This window comes from Pan paniscus, chromosome Y (genome assembly GCF_029289425.2).
Source record: "Pan paniscus chromosome Y, NHGRI_mPanPan1-v2.0_pri, whole genome shotgun sequence".
Classification (NCBI taxonomy): domain Eukaryota; kingdom Metazoa; phylum Chordata; class Mammalia; order Primates; family Hominidae; genus Pan; species Pan paniscus.
The window spans coordinates 40,197,283-40,216,009 of NC_073273.2; positions in this window are offsets into that span (position 1 = coordinate 40,197,283).

The following is an 18,727-nucleotide window of genomic DNA, read 5'->3' on the forward strand; positions in this document are numbered from 1 at the left end:
ATTGTGGAGACCAAGATTTTTTTGAAGTCTTATAGTGGCTGCCCTCAGAGACAATAGATGACAAATGTTTCCTATGCAGACCTTTAAAAGGTGCTAGACTGACTTAATCTCTTCAGGATTGGGAGGACATGAAAAAAAAAGATCTAGGTATGTTCATAGATATTCTTTACAGATGTACATCTTCCCTTACAAAGGACAGGTTTGCAGGTCCATTTGAAGATATGGCAAAGAAGCATACTTTAGAGTAAAATATTTTTATTTGATTCCTTGTTTTGTAATGTTATGCCCCAGTTAGGCTGGAAAGTAAGTCATGATATACAGGATTAAATAAAACTGATCTGGGGAAGAGCCAAGATGGCCGAATAGGAACACGTCTGGTCTACAGCTCCCAGCATGAGTGACACAGAAGACGGGTGATTTCTGCATTTCCATGTGAGGTACCGGGTTCATCTCACTAGGGAGTGCCAGACAGTGGGCCCAGGTCAGTAGGTGCATGCACTGTGCGCCAGGTGAAGCAGGGCGAGGCATTGCCTCACTTGGGAAGCGCAAGGGGTCAGGAAGTTCCCTTTCCTAGTCAAAGAAAGGGGTGATGGACGACACCTGGAAAATTGGGTCACTCCCACCCAAATACTGCGCTTTCCGACAGGCTTAAAAAACGGTGCAGCATGAGATTATATCCCGCACCTGGCTCGGAGGGTCCTACGCCCACGGAGTCTTGCTGATTGCTAGCGTAGCAGTCTGAGATCACACTGCAAGGTGGCATCGAGGCTGGGGGAGGGGCACCCTCCATTGCCAGGCTTGCTTAGGTAAACAAAGCAGCTGGGAAGCTCGAACGTGGTGGAGCCCACCACAGCTCAAGGAGGCCTGCCTGCCTCTGTAGGCTCCATCTCTGGGGACAGGGCACAGACAAAAAAAAAGACAGCAGTAAACTCTGCAGACTTAAATGTCCCTGTCAGACAGCTTTGAAGACAGCAGTGGTTCTCCCGGTACCCCTCTCTCAGCTCCCTCTCTCAGCTGGAGATCTGAGAAAGGGCAGACAGCCTCCTCAAGTGGGTCCCTGACCCCTGACCCCCAAGCAGCCTAACTGGGAGGCACCCCCCAGCAAGGGCACACTGACACCTCACATGGCAGGGTATTCCAACAGACTTGCAGCTGAGGGTCCTGTCTGTTAGAAGGAAAACTAACAAACAGAAAGGACATCCACACCAAAAACCCATCTGTACATCACCATCATCAAAGACCAAAAGTAGATAAAACGACAAAGATGGGGAAAAAAACAAAGCAGAAAAACTGGAAACTCTAAAAAGCAGAGCACCTCTTCTCCTCCAAAGGAACGCAGTTCCTCACCAGCAACGGAACAAAGCTAGATGGAGAATGACTTTGAGGAGCTGAGAGAAGAAGGCTTCAGACGATCAAATTACTCTGAGCTATGGGAGGACATTCAAACCAAAGGCAAAGAAGTTGAAAACTTCGAAAAAAATTTAGAAGAATATATAACTAGAATAACCAATACAGAGAAGTGCTTCAAGGAGCTGATGGAGCTGAAAACCAAGGCTCAACAACTACGTGAAGAATGCAGAAGCCTCAGGAGCTGATGCAATCAACTGGAAGAAAGAGTATCAGCAATGGAAGATGAAATGAATGAAATGAAGAGAGAAGGGAAATTTAGAGAAAAAAGAATAAAAAGAAATGAGCAAAGCCTCCAAGAAATATGGGTCTATGTGAAAAGACCAAATCTACGTCTGATTGGTGTACCTGAAAGTGATGGGGAGAATGGAACCAAGTTGGAAAACACTCTGCAGGATATTATCCAGGAGAACTTCCCCAATCTAACAAGGCAGGCCAACGTTCACATTCAGGAACTACAGAGAACGCCACAAAGATACACCACAAGAAGAGCAACTCCAAGACACATAATTGTCAGATTCACCAAAGTTGAAATGAAGGAAAAAATGTTAAGGGCAGCCAGAGAGAAAGGTCGGATTATCCTCAAAGGGAAGCCCATCTGACTAACAGCAGATCTCTCGGAAGAAACCCTACAAGCCAGAAGAGAGTGGGGGCCAATATTCAACATTCTTAAAGAAAAGAATTTTCAACCCGGAATTTCATATCCAGCCAAACTAAGCTTCATAAGTGAAGAAGAAATAAAATACTTTACAGACAAGCAAATGCTGAGAGATTTTGTCACCACCAGGCCTGCCCTAAAAGAGCTCCTGAAGGAAGTGCTAAACATGGACAGGAACAACAAGTACCAGCCGCTGCAAAATCATGCCAAATTGTGAAGACCATTGAGACTAGGAAGAAACTGCATCAACTAACGAGCAAAATAACCAGCTAACATCATAATGACAGGATCAAATTCACATATAACAATATTAACTTTAAATGTAAATGGACTAAATGCTCCAATTAAAAGACACAGACTGGCAAATTGGATAAAGAGTCAAGACCCATCAGTGTGCTGTATTCAGGAAACCCATCTCACGTGCAGAGACACATATAGGCTCAAAATAAAAGGATGGAGGAAGCTCTACTAAGCAAATAGAAAACCAAAAAAGGCAGGGGTTACAATCTTAGTCTCTGATAAAACAGACTTTAAACCAACACAGATCAAAAGAGACAAAGAAGGCCATTACGTAATGGTAAAGGGATCAATTCAACAAGAAGAGCTAACTATCCTAAATATATGTGCACCCAATGCAGGAGCACCCAGATTCATAAAGGAAGTCCTGAGTGGCCTACAAAGAGACTTAGACTCCCACACATTAATAATGGGAGAATTTAACACCCCACTGTCAACATTAGACAGATCAATGAGCCAGAAAGTCAACAAGGATACCCATGAATTGAACTCAGCTCTGCACCAAGCAGACCTAATAGACATCTACAGAACACTCCACCACAAATCAACAGAATATATGTTTTTTTCAGCACCCCACCACACCTATTCCAAAATTGAACATATACTTGGAAGTAAAGCTCTCCTCAGCAAATATAAAAGAACACAAATTATAACAAACTATCTCTCAGACCACAGTGCAATCAAACTAGAACTCAGGATTAAGAATCTCACTCAAAACCACTCAAATACATGGAAACTGAACAACCTGCTCCTGATTGACTACTGGGTACATAATGAAATGAAGGCAGAAATACAGATGTTCTTTGAAACCAATGAGAACAAAGACACAACATACCAGAATCTCTGGGACACATTCAAAGCAGTGTGTAGAGGGAAATTTATAGCACTAAATGCCCACAAGAGAAAGCAGGAAAGATCTAAAATTGACAACATCACAAATAAAAGAACTAGAAAAGCAAAAGCAAACACATTCAAAAGCTAGCAGAAGGCAAGAAATAACTAAAATCAGAGCAGAACTGAAGGAAATAGAGACACAAAAAACCCTTCAAAAAATTAATGAATCCAGGAGTTGTTTTTTTGAAAGGATCAACAAAATTGATAGACTACTAGCAAGACTAATAAAGAAAAAAAGACAGAAGAATCAAATAGACGCAATAAAAAATGAAAAGGGGAATATCACCACTGATCCCACAGAAATACAAACTACCATCAGAGAATACTACAAACACCTCTATGCAAATAAACTAGAAAATGTAGAAGAAATGGATAAATTCCTCGACACATACACTCTCCCAAGACTAAACCAGAAAGAAGTTAAATCTCTGAATAGACCAATAACAGGATCTGAAATTGTGGCAATAATCAATAGCTTACCAACCAAAAAGAGTCCAGGACCAGATGGATTCACAGCCGAATTCTACCAGAGGTACAAGGAGGAACTGGTACCATTCCTTCTGAAACGATTCCAATCAATAGAAAAAGAGGGAATCCTCCCTAACTCATTTTATGAGGCCAGCATCATTCTGATACCAAAGCCTGGGAGAGACCCAACAAAAAAAGAGAATTTTAGACCAATATCCTTGATGAACATTGATGCAAAAATCCTCAATAAAATACTGGCAAAACGAATCCACCAGCACATCAAAAAGCTTATCCACCATGATCAAGTGGGCTTCATCCCTGGGATGCAAGGCTGGTTCAATATACGCAAATCATTCAATGTAATCCAGCATATAAACAGAGCCAAATACAAAAACCACATGATTATCTCAATAGATGCAGAAAAGGCCTTTGACAAAATTCAACAACCCTTCAAGCTAAAAACTCTCAATAAATTAGGTATTGATGGGACATATTTCAAAATAATAAGAGCTATCTATGACAAACCCACAGCCAATATCATACTGAATGAGCAAAAACTGGAAGCATTCCCTTTGAAAACTGGCACAAGACAGGGATGCCCTCTCTCACCACTCCTATTCAACATAGTGTTGGAAGTTCTGTCCAGGGAAATTAGGCAGGAGAAGGAAATAAAGGGTATTCAATTAGGAAAAGAGGAAGTCAAATTGTCCCTGTGTGCAGACGACATGATTGTGTATCTAGAAAACCCCATTGTCTGAGCCCCAAATCTCCTTAAGCTGATAAGCAACTTCAGTGAATTCTCAGGATACAAAATCATGTACAAAAATCACAAGCATTCTTATACACCAACAACAAACAGAGAGCCAAATCATGAGTGAATTCCCATTCACAATTGCTTCAAAGAGAATAAAATACCTAGGAATCCAACTTATAAGGGATGTGAAGGACCTCTTCAAGGAGAACTACAAACCACTGCTCAAGGAAATAAACGAGGATACAAACAAGTGGAAGAAAATTCCATGCTCATGGTAGGAAGAATCAATATCGTGAGAATGGCCATACTGCCCAAGGCAATTTACAGATTCAATGCCATCCCCATCAAGCTACCAATGCCTTTCTTCAGAGAATTGGAAAATACTACTTTATAGTTCATATGGAACCAAAAAAGAGCCCACATCGCCAAGTCAATCCTAAGCCAAAAGAACAAAGCTGGAGACAACACACTACCTGACTTCAAACTATACTGCAAGGCTACAGTAACCAAAACAGCATGGTACTGGTACCAAAACATCATGGTACTGGTACCAAAACAGAGATATAGATCAATGGAACAGAACAGAGCCCTCAGAAATAATGCTGCATATCTACAACTATCTGATCTTTGACAAACCTGAGAAAAACAAGCAATGAGGAAAGGATTCCCTATTTAATAAATAGTGCTGGGAAAACTGGCTAGCCATATGTAGAAAGCTGAATCTGGATCCCTTCCTTACACCTTATACAATAATCAATTTAAGATGGATTAAAGACTTAAACATTGGACCTAAAACCATAAAAACCCCAGAAGAAAACCTAGGCATTACCATTCAGGACATAGGCATGGGCAAGGACTTCATGTCTAAAACACCAAAAGCAATGGCAACAGAAGACAAAATTGACAAATGGGATCTAATTAAACTAAAGAGCTTCTGTACAGCAAAAGAAACTACCATCAGAGTGAACAGACAACCTACAAAATGGGAGAAAATTTTTGCAACCTACTCATCTGACAAAGGGCTAATATCCAGAATCTACAATGAACTCAAACAAATTGACAAGAAAAAAATAAACAACCCCATCAAAAAGTGGGCAAAGGACATGAACAGACACTTCTCAAAAGAAGACATTTATGCAGCCAAAAGACACATGAAAAAATGCTCATCATCACTGGCCATCAGAGAAATGCAAATCAGAACCACAATGAGATACCATCTCACACCATTTAGAATGGCAATCATTAAAAAGTCAGGAAACAACAGGTGCTGGAGAGGATATGGAGAAATAGGAACACTTTTACACTGTTGGTGGGACTGTAAACTAGTTCAACCATTGTGGAAGTCAGTGTGGCGATTCCTCAGGGATCTAGAACTAGAAATACCAATTGACCCAGCCATCCCATTACTGGGTATATACCCAAAGTATTATAAATCATGCTGCTATAAAGACACATGCACACATATGTTTATTGTGGCACTATTCACAATAGCAAAGACTTGGAACCAAGCCAAATGTTCAACAATGATAAACTGGATTAAGAAAATGTGGCACATATACATCATGGAATACTATGCAGCCATAAAAAATGATGAGTTCATGTCCTTTGTAGGGACATGGATGAAATTGGAAATCATCATTCTCAGTAAACTATTGCAAGAACAAAAAACCAAACACCACATATTCTCACTCATAGGTGGGAATTGAACAATGAGATCACATGGACACAGGAAGGGGAACGTCACACTCTGCGGACTGTTGTGGTGTGGGGGGAGGGGGAGGGATAACATTGAAAGATATACCTAATGCTAGATGACGAGTTAGTGGGTGCAGCGCACCAGCATGGCACATGTATACATATGTAACTAACCCGCACAATGTGCACATATACCCTAAAACTTAAAGTATAATAATAAAAGAAAAAAAATGAAAAAAAAAAAACTGATCTGATGAGAATTTATGGTTTGTAAGGCATGACTTCCCAGACACCTTAGATAGGAATTTGGGCAACATAAAATATATAAGAATTTAGTTCTCACTGAACAGTTCATTTTGCAGGGTGGTGGTAAGGCTTAGCCAATGTTTGGGCAATGTCCATCACACATACTAGGATGTCAACAAAAATAGCTGCTTCCATTGAACCTACCTGAATAAAATCTCTTTTTATTGAAGCAAATGACTATGATTTTGACATAGCATCTAAGAATATGTTATTATCTTCCCTACTCATAAATGGTCTGATTTGGGGTGCACATTTCTTTGAAGTCTTTGCTTTTGTTTTACCTTTATCCAAATCTTGAGAATGCATGTGAACCCCCTTTTGAAACATATATTTTCCTCATTTAATATATTCTATGTTATATTACTGCATTAACATTATGTGTTTATTAATAGAAACATATGGGGGCTCTGTTTTATTTTTTCTGTGCAACATAATTTCCAAAAGATTTAATGCTCTTTTGTATTCTTACATTTGTTTCAATGGCAGAATTTATTGAGACACAAAAAGTCATTTGAACACTGAGTGAAATAGTCCCGGTTACCAAGCAACTTTACTTATAACAGTATATTTCCAAAAACCTCCTTTAAACATTAAGGTTTAAAAATATTGTTGAATGTAAACTATCAAAGTTTAAATAATACTACTGATTAAGAAGTGGCTTGTCTGTTGGCACAGTACAAAGTTATATATTTTAAAAATTATAAAATAAGATTTTTGAATATATATGAGTCCTTAAAAAATGAAATCAACTGTATCCACCCATCATCAGATTCACTCCCTAAAAAGTCCTAAACTGTAATAAATGAGTCTTTTACTATCATCTAACTATGAAAAGTGTTTTATACGTGTTGTATTTTGTTCAATTCAGAGTAGAAGTTGGAAAAAAAAACTTGGAATATGACATGGAGTTTTGAATCCATTAGGTTTGCCGGTGTTGTGAGACAATCAAAGACTGGAGAGACCAAAAAAAAAAAAAAAAATTCAGGGGAGTTTACTAAGATGATCACTGGCCCAGCCAGACATATGTCCAGAAAGTCTGAGCCCAGAACAAAGGGCTTTTCTTACTTTTAAACATCTTAAGGCAGGAACTACATGAGGCAGGGAGCTAGTTACAGAAGCAAGAAACAAAGGCAGCATTACAACATGTCTTACATCTTAAGAGAAACATGTCGTGCAACCTAAACTTATCAGTCTTGTGACCCTGCAGCTGTTCAGGAACCCTCTGGGATTCTAATAACCTTTGAGGAATGCAGACTTGGGGAGCACAGATAAGGTCCACTGTCCACAGAGAGAAGACAGGGTGGTAATATTCTCTTTTAACTTATGTGTAAGGAGGAGTCACACTGTAGCAACTTTAAGAGGATTTTAAAATTTCTATTACTACTAATATTAGGTGACAGTTGATTTCATTAATTCCTTCTTCGCAGGTATACCTTTTTTTCTGTGTGTGTGTGTGTGTGTGTTTGTTTTTTGAGACAGAGTCTCACTCTGTCACCCAGGCTGGAATGCAACAGTGCAATCTTGGCTCACTGCAACCTCCACCTCTTGGGTTCAATGGATTCTCCTGCTTCAGCCTCCTGAGAAGCTGAGGTTAAAGGAGCACCACGATGCCTGGCTAATGTTTGTATTTTTAGTGGACATGGGGTTTTACCATGTGGGACAGGCTGGTCTTGAACTCCTGACCTCAAATTACCTGCCCTCCTTGGCCTCTCAAAGTACTGGGATTACAGGCATGAGCCACCACACCCAGCCCATTTTCTTGCGTTTTGTTCTGCTTTGCTTTCAATGGAGGTGGCCTTTGGTATGCCTTCCTGCAACTGCTCTTCGTGCCTGTTTTCAGAACAATGACAATATTTGAACCTCACTTGGGGGCGCATCACAAATCCAGGCCACTACGGTCTTTTTACATCAACAATAGTTCTTGGTCTAAAGTCTCATCTCCTCCTGCACCTTCCACCACCATGCTAACCACTCCTCTAATCCTATGCCCTAGGTTTGTAGATGAGGAAATAGGCTCTGGAAATCAAATCGCCCCAGAAACGCTATTACTGCGTATATACACAGAGGAATGTGAATCATTCTACCATAAAGACACATGTAAGTGTGTGTACATCGCAGCACTATTCATAATAGGAAAGATATGGAATCAACCAGAATGCCAAAAAATGACAGACTGGATAAAGAAAATATCGTACATATACACCATGGAATACTATGTAGACATAAAAACAACAATAACAACAAAATGAGATCTGAATCAAGAACAGGTTTACTCTCACATTCGTCTCTGTACACAAAACCAATATCTTTTTCTCAGCACCTTAGCTAATGAGAGTCACAGAAATGAAGAAAAAGAATCTAATAAAATTGTCTTTTTATTATATTTTTCTTAGTTTCATACTGTAGAAAACTTTAAATCCTCCCTGAAACTTAAGAAATGCTTCTCTGTGGCTTTTGCTGACCTCATTTTTCCAGAGCCTCTTCCCTTTTGGTTCTCAACAAGCATGGTTGATGCACTACACCAAAGGGTAGAAAAGGCAATTTGTTTACTCTCTTTGTCCTAAAGACAGTCAATGAATCTAGCCAAGTTTAAAAAATTCATATATCTGGCTGGGCAAGGTGGCTCACACCTGTAATCTCAGCACTTTGAGAGGCCAAGGTGGATGGATAACCTGAGGTCAGGAGTTCGAGACCAACCTGGCCAAAGTGGTGAAATCCCGTCTCTACTACAAATACAAAAATTAGTGGGGTGTTATGGCGGGCACCTGTAATCCCAGCTACTGGGGAGGCTGAGGCAGGAGAATCCCTTGAACCCAGGAGGCAGAGGTTGCAGAGAGCCAAGATCATGCCATTGCACTTCAACCTGGGTGACAGAGCAAGACTGTCTCAAAAAAAAAAAAAAAAAAAAAAAAGAAAATTCATATATCCTTGAAGCAGATCTTCCATGACAAAATGAAGCAGATATTTTGGAAGGAAGAAGAGAAGAAAACTCAAGTAGACAATACATGAAATTTAAGTAAATCTCAGTTGAAATTCAGGCTAGGTGAATTAATAGCCTGCTTTGGTACACAACAGTTAACACATATCTTTATTTTTTTTATTATACTTTAAGTTTTAGGGTACATGTGCACAATGTGCAGGTTTGTTACATATGTATACATGTGCCATGTTGTTGTGTTGCACCCATTAACTTGTCACTTAACATTAGCTGTATCTCCTAATGCTATCCCTCCCCCTCCCAACCCCACAATAGGACCCAGTGAGTGATGTTCCCCTTCTTGTGTCTATGTGTTCTCATTGTTCAATTCCCACCTATGAGTGAGAACATGCGGTGTATGGTTTTCTGTCCTTGTGATAGTTTGCTGAGATTGATGGTTTCCAGCTTCATCCATGTCCCTACAAAGGACATGAACTCATCATTTTTTATGGCTGCACAGTATTCCATGGTGTGTATGTGCAACATTTTCTTAATCCAGTCTATCATTGTTGGGCATTGGGGTTGATTCCAAGTCTTTGCTATTGTGAATAATGCCACAATAAACATACCTGTGCATGTGTCTTTATAGCAGCATGATTTATAATCCTTTGGGTATATACCCAGTAATGGGATGGCTGGGTCAATTGGTATTTCTAGTTCCAGGTCCCTGAGGCATCACCACACTGACTTCCACAATGGTTGAACTAGTTTACAGTCCCACCAACAGTGTAAAAGTGTTCCTATTTCTCCACATCCTCTCCAGCACCTATTGTTTCCTGAGTTTTTAATGATCGCCATTCTAAATGGTGTGAGATGGTATCTCATTGTGGTTTTGATTTGCATTTCTCTGATGACCAGTGATAATGAACATTTTTTCATGTGTTTTTTGGCTGCATAAATGTTTTCTTTTGAGAAGTGTCTCCTTATATCCTTCACCCACTTTTCGATGGGATTGTTTGTTTTTTTCTTGTAAATTTGTTTGAGTTCATTGTAGATTCCGGATATTAGCCCTTTGTCAGATGAGTAGATTGCAAAAATTTTCTCCCATTCTGTAGGTTGCCCGTTCACTCTGATGGTAGTTTCTTTTGCTTTGCAGAAGCTCTTTAGTTTAATTAGACCCCATTTGTCAATTTTGGCTTTTGTTGCCATTGCTTTTGGTGTTATAGACATGAAGTTCTTGCACATGCCTATGTCCTGAATGGTATTGCCTAGGTTTTCTTCTAGGGTTTTTATGGTTTTTGGTCTAACATGTAAGTCTTTAATCCATCTTGAATTAATTTTTGTTTAAAGTGTAAGGAAGGGACCTAGTTTCAGCTTTCCACATATGGCTAGGCAATTTTCCCAGCAGCATTTATTAACTAGGGAATCATTTCCCCAATTTTTGTTTTGTCAGGTTTGTCAACGATCAGATAGTTGTAGGTATGTGGCATTATTTCTGCGGGCTCTGTTCTGTTCCATTGGTCTATATCTCTGTTTTTCTTCCAGTACCATGCTGTTTTGGTTACTGCAGCCCTGTAGTACAGTTTGAAGCCAGGTAGCTTGATGCCTCCAGCTTTGTTCTTTTGACTTAGGATTGACTTGGCAATGCAGGCTGTTTTTTAGTTCCATATGAACTTTAAAGTAGTTTTTTCCAATTCTGTGAAGAAAGTCATTGGTAGCTTGATGGGATGGCATGAATCTATAAATTACCTTTGGCAGTATGGCCATTTTTGTGTTACTGATTCTTTCTACCCGTGAAAATGGAATATTCTTCCATTTGTTTGTATCCTCTTTTATTTCATTGAGTGATGGTTTGTAGTTCTTGAAGAGGTCCTTCATGTCCCTTTTAAGTTGGATTCCTAGGTATTTTATTCTCTTTGAAGCAACTGTGAATGGGAGTTCACTCATGATTTGGCTCTCTGTTTGTCTGTTATTGGTGTATAAGAATTCTTGTGATTTTTGCACATCGATTTCATATCTTGAGACTTTGCTGAAGTTGCCTATCAGCTTAAGGAGATTTGAGGCTGAAACAATGGGGTTTTCTAGATACACAGTCATGTCATCTGCAAACAGGGACAATTTGACGTCCTCTTTTCCTAATTGAATACTCTTTATTCCCTTCTCCTGCCTGATTGCCCTGGCCAGAACTTCCAACACTATATTGAAAAGGAGTGGTGAGAGGGGGCATCCCTGTCTTGTGCCAGTTTTCAAAGGGGATGCTTCCAGTTTTTGCCCATTCAGTATGATATTGGCTGTGGGCTTGTCATAGATAGCTCTTATTATTTTGAGATACATCCCATCACTACCTAACTTATTGAGATTTTTTAGCATGAAGCCTTGTTGAATTTTGTCAAAGACCTTTTATGCATCTATTGAGATAATCATATGGTTTTTGTCATTGGTTCTGTTTATATGCTGGATTAAGTTTATTGATTTGCATATGTTGAACCAGCCTTGCATCCCAGGGTTGAAGCCCACTTGATCATGGTGGATAAGCTTTTTGATGTGCTGCTGGATTTGGTTTGCCAGTATTTTATTGAGGATTTTTGCATCAATGTTCATCAAGGATATTGGTCTAAAATTCTCTTTTTTTGTTGTGTCTCTGCCAGGCTTTGATATCAGAGTGATACTGGCCTCATAAAATGAGTTAGGGAGGATTCCCTTTTTTTCTATTGATTGGAATCATTTCAGAAGGAATGGTACCAGCTCCACCTTGTACCTCTGGTAGAATTCAGCTGTGAATCCATCTGGTCTTGGAATTTTTTTGGTTAGGAAGCTATTAATTATTGCCTCAATTTCAGAGCCTGTTATTGGTCTATTCAGAGATTCAACTTCTTCCTGGTTTAGTCTTGAGAGGATGTATGTCTCAAGGAATTCATCCATTTCTTCTAGATTTTCTAGTTTATTTGTGCAGAGATGTTTATAGTAGTCTCTGATGGTAGTTTGTATTTCTGTGGGATCAGTGGTGATATCCCCTTTATCATTTTTTATTGCATGTATTTGATTCTTCTCTCTTTTCTTCTTTATTAGTCTTGCTAGTAGTCTATCAATTTTGTTGATCTTTTCAAAAAAAAAAACAGCTCCTGGATTCATTGATTTTTTGAAGTGATTTTTGTGTCTCCATTTCCTTCAGTTCTGCTCTAATCTTATTTATTTCTTGCCTTCTGCTAGCTTTTGAATGTGTTTTCTCTTGCTTCTCAAGTTCTTATAATTGTGATGTTAGGGTGTCAATTTTAGATCTTTCCTGCTTTCTCTTGTGTGCATTTAGTGCTATAAATTTCCCTTTACACACTGCTTTGAATGTGTCTTGGAGATTCTGGTATGTTGTGTCTTTGTTCTCATTGTTTTCAAAGAATATCTTTATTTCTGCCTTCATTTCATTATGTACTCAATAGTCATTCAGGAGCATGTTGTTCAGTTTCCATGTAGTTGAGCAGTTGTGAGTGAGTTTCTTAATCCTGAGTTCTACTTTGATTGCACTGTTGTCTGAAAGACAATTTGTTATAATTTCTGTTCTTTTACATTTGCTGAGGAGTGTTTTACTTCCAACAATTTTGTCAGTTTTGGAATAGGTGTGTTGTGGTTCTGAAAGGAATATATATTCTGTTGATTTGGGGTGGAGAGTTCTGTAGGTGTCTGTTAGGTCCACCTGGTGCAGAGCTGAGTTCAATTCCTGGATATCCTTGTTAACTTTCTGTCTCATTGACCTGTTGACAGTGCGGTGTTAAAGTCTCCCATTATTATTGTGTGGTAGTCTAATTCTATTTGTAGGTCTTTAAGGACTTCCTTTATGAATCTGGGTGCTCCTGTATTGGGTGCATATATATTTAGGATACTTAACTCTTCTTGTTTAATTGATGCCTTTAACATTACATAATGGTCTTCTTTGTCTCTTTTGATCTGTGTTGGGTTAAAGTCTGTTTTATCAGAGACTAGGATTGCAACCCCTGCCTTTTTTGTTTTCCATTTGCTTGGTAGATCTTCCTCCATCCCTTTATTTTGAGCCTATGTGTGTCTCTGCACATGAGATGGGTTTCCTGAATACAGCACACTGATGGGTCTTGACTCTTTATCCAATTTGCCAGTCTGTGTCTTTTAAATGGAGCATTTAGCCCATTTACATTTAAGGTTAATATTGTTATATGTGAATTTGATCCTGTCATTATGATGTTAGCTGGCTATTTTGCTCATTAGTTGATACAGTTTCTTCATAGCCTCGATGGTCTTTACAATTTGGCATGTTTTGCAGTGGCTGGTATTGGTTGTTCCTTTCTATGTTTAGTGCTTCCATCAGGAGCTCTTTTAGGGCAGGCCTGGTGGTAACAAAATCTCCCAGCATTTGCTTGTCTGTAAAGTACTTTATTTCTCCTTCACTTATGAAGCTTAGTTTGGCTGGATATGAAATTCCAGGTTGAAAATTCTTTTCTTTAAGAATGTTGAATATTGACCCCTACCCTCTTCTGGCTTGTAGAATTTCTGCCGAGAGATCAGCTGTTAGTCTGATGGGCTTGCATTTGTCAGTAACCCGACCTTTCTCTCTGGCTGCCCCTAACATTTTTTCCTTCATTTCAACTTTGGTGAATCTGACGATTATGTGTCTTGGAGTTGCTCTTCTCGAGGAGTATCTTTGTGGCTTTCTCTGTATTTCCTGAATTTGAATATTGGACTGCCTGCTAGATTGGGGAAAGTCTCCTGGATAATATGCTGCAGAGTGTTTTCCAACTTGTTTCCATTCTCCCCATCACTTTCAGGTACAGCAATCAGATGTAGATTTGGTCTTTTCACAGAGTCCCATATTTCTTGGAGGCTTTGTTCATTTCTTTTTATTCTTTTTTCTCTAAACTTCTCTTCTGTATTAGTCTTGCTAGCTAGTTTCATTTCATTCATTTGATCTTCTGTCACTGATACCCTTTCTTCCATTTGATCAAATCGACTACTGAGGCTTGTGCTTTCTTCGCATAGTTCACATGCCTTGGTTTTCAGCTCCACCAGGTCCTTTAAGGACTTCTCTGCATTGTTTATTCTAGTTAGCCATTTGTCTAAATTTTTTTCAAGGTTTTTAACTTCTTTGCCATGGGTTTGCACTTCCTCCTTTAGCTCGGAGTAGTTTGATCATCTGAAGCCTTCTTCTCTCAACTTGTCAAAGTCATTCTCCAACCAGCTTTGTTCCATTGCTGGTGAGGAGCTGTGTTCCTTCAGAGGAGGAGGTGCTCTGCATTTTAGAGTTTCTAGTTTTTCTGCTCTGTTTATTCCCCATCTGTGTGGTTTTATCTACGTTTGGTCTTTGATGATGGTGAAGTACAGAAGGGATTTTGGTGTGGATGTCATTTCTGTTTATCAGTTTTCCTTCTAACAGTCAGGACCCTCAGCTGCATGTCTGCTGGAGTTTGCTGGAGTTCCACTCCAGACTCTGTTTGCCGGGTATCAGCAGTGGAGGCTGCAGAATAGCAGATACTGGTGAGCAGCAAATGTTGCTGCTTGATCATTCCTCTGGAAGTTTTGTCTCAGAGGAGTACCTGGCTGTGTGAGGTTTCAGTCTGCCCCTACTAGGGATTGCCTCCCAATTAGGCTACTTAGGGGTCAGGGACCCATTTGGGGAGGCAGTAAGTCCGTTCTCAGATCTCCAGCTGCGTATTAGGAGAATCACTACTCTCTTCAAAGCTCTCAGACAGAGACATTTAAGTCTGTAGAGGATTCTGCTGTCTTTTGTTGGGCTATGCCTTGCCCCCCAGAGGTGGAGTCCACAGAGGCAGGAAGGTCTCCTTGAGCTGCAGTGGGCTTCACCCAGTTTGAGTTTCCAGACCACTTTGTTAATCTACTCAAGCCTAGGCAATGGTGGGTGTCCCTCCCCATACCCGCCTCGCTGCCGCCTTGCAGTTTGATTGCAGACTGCTGTGCTAGCAATAAGCAAGGCTCCATGGGTGTAGGACGCTCTGAGCCATGTGTGGGATATAATCTCCTGGTGTGCCATTTGCTAAGACCATTGGAAAAGCACAGTATTAGGGTGGGAATGACCAGATTTTCCAGGTGCCTTCTGTCACCCATTTTTTTGACTAGGAAAGGGAATTCCCTGACCCCTTGCACTTCTTGGGGGAGGCAATGCCTCGCCCTGCTTCAGCTTACACTGCGTGCACTGCACCCACTGCCCTGCACCCACTTTCTGACACTCCCCAGTGAGATGAGCCCCATACCTCAGTTGGAAATGCAGAAATCACCCATCTTCTGTGTTACTCACACTGGGAGCTATAGACTAGAGCTGTTCCTATTCAGCCATCTTGGCTACACCCCAACATTTAAGACTTTAATCCATCTTGAAATAATCTACTCATCTGACAAAGGGCTAATATCCAGAATCTACAATGAACTCAAACAAATTGACAAGAAAAAGACAAACAACCCCATCAAAAAGTGGGCAAAGTTTATGAACAAACACTTCTCAAAAGAAGACATTTATGCAGCCAAAAGACACATGAAAAAATGCTTATCATCACTGGCCATCAGAGAAATGCAAATCAAAACCACAGTGAGATACCATCTCACACCAGTTAGAATGGTGATCATTAAAAAGTCAGGAAACAACAGGTCCTGGAGAGGATGTGGAGAAATAGGAACACTTTTACACTGTTGGTGGGACCGTAAACTAGTTCAGCCATTGTGGAAGTCAGTGTGGTGATGCCTCAGGGATCTAGAACTGGAAATACCATTTGACCCAGCCATCCCATTACTGGGTATATACCCAGTAATAAATCATGCTGCAATAAAGACACGTGCACACATACGTTTATTGCAGCACTTTTCACAGTAGCAAAGACTTGGAGCCAAGCCAAATGTCCAACTTGTGGACCAATATGTGCCACATTTTCCAATTAAGAAAATGTGGCACATATACACCATGGAATACTATGCAGCCATAAAACATGATGAGTTCATGTCCTTGGTAGGGACATAGATGAAGCTGGAAACCATCATTCTCAGCAAACTGTCTTAAGGACAAAATACCAAACACCACATGTTCTCACTGATAAGTGGGAATTGAACAATGAGAACGCATGGACCCAGGAAGGGGAACATCACACACTGGGGCCTGTTGTGGGGTGATGAGAGGGGGAGGGATAGCATTAGGAGATATACCTAATGTAAATGATGAATTAATGGGTGCAGCACACCAACATGACACATGTATACATATGTAACAAACCTGCACATTGTGCACAAGTACCCTAAAACTTAAAGTATAATAAAAAAATCTTAGATCAAAGAATTTGCAACCCAGAATTTCTTATACAGCTGAACTAAGCTGCATCAGTGAAGGTGAAAGAAAATCCTTTCCAGACAAGCCAATGTTGAGAAATTTTGTCACCACCAGACCTGTCTTACAACAGCTCATGAAGGAAGTACCACATATGGATAGTAAAAACTGGTACCAGCCACTGTAAAAACATACCAAATAGTAATGACCATCGACACTATAAAGAAACAGCATCAACTAATGGGCAAAATGACCAGCCAGCATCATAATAACAGGATAAAATTTACACATAACAATATTAACTTTAAATGTAAATGGGCCAAATGCCCCAGTTAAAAGACACAGACTGGCAAATTGTATAGAAAGCCAAGACCCAACAGTGTGCTCTATTCAAGACACCCATTTCATATACAAAGGCATATATAGGCTCAATATAAAGGGATGGAGGAATATTTGCCAAGCAAACGATCAGCAGAAAAGTAGAGGTTGCAATCCTTTTCTCTGATTTAAAAAAAAGACTTTAAACCAACAAAAATCAAAAAACATAAAAGGAGGGCATAAAATAATGGTAAAGGGATGGTAACAAGAAGAAGAGCGAACTGTACTAAATATAAATGCACTCAAAACAGGAGCACCCAGATTCATAAAGCAAGTGCTTAGAGATCTACAAAGGGACATAGACTCCCACACAATAATAGTGGGAGACTTTAACACCCCACTGTCACTAATAGACAAATCAACAAAATAGAAAATGAACAAGGATATTCAGGACTTGAACTCAGCCTTGGACCAAGTGGACCTAATAGACATCTAGAGAAGTCTCCACTGAAAATCAACAGATTATACATTCTTCTCAGTACCACATAGCACTTATTCTAAAATTGACCACATAATTGGAAGTAAAACACTCCACAGCAAATGCAATAAAGGGAAATCATAATAAACAGTCTCTCAGTTGCAATCCAATTACAACTGAGGATTAAGAAACTCACTCAAAACTCCACAACTACATGGAAACTCAACAACCTGCTTCTGAATGACTACTGGATAAATAATGAAATTAAGACAAAAATAAATCAGTTCTTTGAAACCAATGAGAACAAAGATACATGTACCAGAATCTCTGAGAGAGAGCTAAAGCAGTGTTTAGATGGAAATTTATAGCACTAAATGCTCACAGGAGAAAGTGGGAAAGATCTAAACTGAAGGAGACAGAGACAGGAACAAGCCTTCAAAAAAACAAAAAAAAAATCAATGAATCCAGGAGCTGGTTTTTTGAAAAGATTAACTAAATAGACCACTAGCCAAACTAACAAAGAAGAAAAAAGAAAAGAATCAAATGACACAATAGAAAAGATAAAGGGGATATCACCACTGATCCCACAGAAATATGAACTACCATCAAAGAATACTATAAACACCTCTATCCAATTAATCTAAAACATCTAGAAGAAATGGATAAATTCCTGGACACATACACCCTAGTTCTAGGGTTTAGTTCTAGGGAACTAAACCAGGAAGAAGTCGAATCACTAAATAGACCAATAACCATTTCTGAACCTGAGGCAATAATTAATAGGTTACCAACCAAAAAAAGCTCTGGAACAGATAGATTTACATTTGAATTCTACCAGAGGTAGAAAGAGGAGGTGGAACCATTTTTTTTTTTTCCTGAAACTATTACAAACAATAGAAAAAGAGTGAATCCTCCCTAACTCCATGTATTATTATTATGACTTTTTATTTTGTTTATTTGTGCATATCCTTTCAGAGATGTCATTACTATCTTAGTCATTTGGATGTTTTCTAAATTGATTTTATTGTTTTATATCTTGTTTCCCTCCAGTTTATTCTTTCTATGTGCCTCTGTTTTGTTGTTTTTTTTATTTTTTATATGTATTTAATTTTATTTATTTTGAGGCAGTCTTGCTTAGTTACCCAGGCTGGAGTGGGGTGGCTCAATCTTGACTCACTGCAACCACTGCCTCCTGGATTCAGGTGATTATCCTGCCTCAGCCTCCCAGGTATCTGGGATTACATGCA